Below are 1,448 nucleotides of genomic sequence, written 5' to 3'. Positions count from 1 at the left end.
AGATGTGTCTAGTAGTTCCCATTGATATGATTTGGAAAGCGGGGAGAATGGCGCTAGGCTAACCGCACCGTGACGTCACTGCTGGAAGATGGCAGGAGGGAGGGGCTACTATATTTGGGCAAAAATGGCCGCTCCCAGACTCAGTGATCACGATAAAAATTCATTAAATCACCGCAAAGAATTAGTTTTAGGTATAAATAACGATCCACTGATTATTCCTGCTGAACTTTTCCTTTAATAAACTTTTATATTTTGAACAGAAGTCGTAGCGATTTTATTCCATTTATCTGCAGATTTATCTGTTTGACGATAATTTGAGCTCCTTTCATATTTTCATTTGCTATTCTAACACAGAGCAAGTATAAGACAGTGAATAATATCTGATTAGGAAATGTCCCCCCCCCCCCACCAGGGTGGGAAAAAAATTTATAAAGTATCAAAACACTATAAAGATGCAGAACTGAACAGACTAGATGTGGGTCCTCCCTAAGAGCTAATAATGGACCCCTGGACCATCTTTTAGCTCAGAACTACATCTCCCAGCATGCATTGCAGCACAGGGCTGGTTCTGTGAGAGAAAGCTCATGGGACCGATCAGAACGAAGCACTTATCAGCACCTTGTTCTCCTGCTGATAAGATGAATGCAGCTCAGCTGCTGGGTCAGAGCGGCCGATCAGAACCTGCAGCCACAGAACGGATCGGAACCAGTTGATTGGTTCTGATTCTGATCAGAACCGATACCAATCAATGACACAGACAAAAACAAAGCATTTCTTCCTACTGATGGAGCTGCTGCTGCTTCATGGTTCTCCTCCTTGGTTCTCCTGCTGCTTGGAGGTCCCCAGTTGTGCCTCCTCTTCTTCTCCTCCTTCTCTCCACTAGGTTCTCTGTCAGCTCCTTCTTGTGTTGGTGTTTCTGCAGCGATGCTCCGGCTCTAAGATCTCCTCCTCCTCCTCAGTTTCCTCCCACTGATGCTCAGCTGGGAACAACGCGCTCCTCTCCTCTCCTCTCCTCTCCTCTCCTCTCCTCCTCTCTGCCTGCCTCACACATGCATGCTGAAAATAAAACCCTCAGCTCTCCTCCTCCACTCCCCCCTCTGCAGCATCATTTTTCATAGTTAGAGCCCCCCACCCCCCCCTGTTGACTACTCACAGAGAAAAGCTGCTGAATGAGGTGTGGCCAGCAGGGGGTGCTGTCGGCTCTCTCCTGCATGCTTTATTATTGCCTCCATCAGCAGGATTTTACTGCAGAGGATCAACTTTATTTTCACAGTTTATAGGAAAAAAAAGCATTTTGTTGCATAAAGCTCAACAGTAAAATGAACATTAGAGTTTATAGAGTTCAGCAGAGATCAGAATGAGAACAATGCAGAAAATGAAAACCAGTTTAAAATCATGGTGCAAAATGCTGTAGAACATTGAGTTGTTCCCTGTTTAAAGTCGCAGGG

General features: G+C 45.4%; 1 protein-coding gene across 2 annotated transcripts in view; it reads right to left on the bottom strand.

Moving 5' to 3' along the window:
* The window catches only part of LOC107100930 (transmembrane protein 200C-like), a 6,142-nt gene extending 5,133 nt beyond the window's left edge, over positions 1 to 1,009 (bottom strand). The window contains exons 1-2 of one of the 2 annotated variants that reach the window (XM_015399615.1): positions 783 to 1,009; positions 619 to 681 (exon numbers count right to left, since the gene is read on the bottom strand). The gene's annotated coding sequence lies outside the window, so the exon portion shown is untranslated. The remainder of the gene's footprint in view (positions 1 to 618; positions 682 to 782) is intronic. The other variant, XM_015399614.1, reaches the window with a different exon arrangement.
* Between the last annotated feature and the right edge of the window lie 439 nt (positions 1,010 to 1,448).

This window comes from Cyprinodon variegatus, unplaced genomic scaffold (genome assembly GCF_000732505.1).
Source record: "Cyprinodon variegatus isolate N-32 unplaced genomic scaffold, C_variegatus-1.0 Scaffold1029, whole genome shotgun sequence".
Taxonomy (NCBI): Eukaryota; Metazoa; Chordata; class Actinopteri; order Cyprinodontiformes; family Cyprinodontidae; genus Cyprinodon; species Cyprinodon variegatus.
This window is presented reverse-complemented; position numbering and strand designations above follow the sequence as displayed.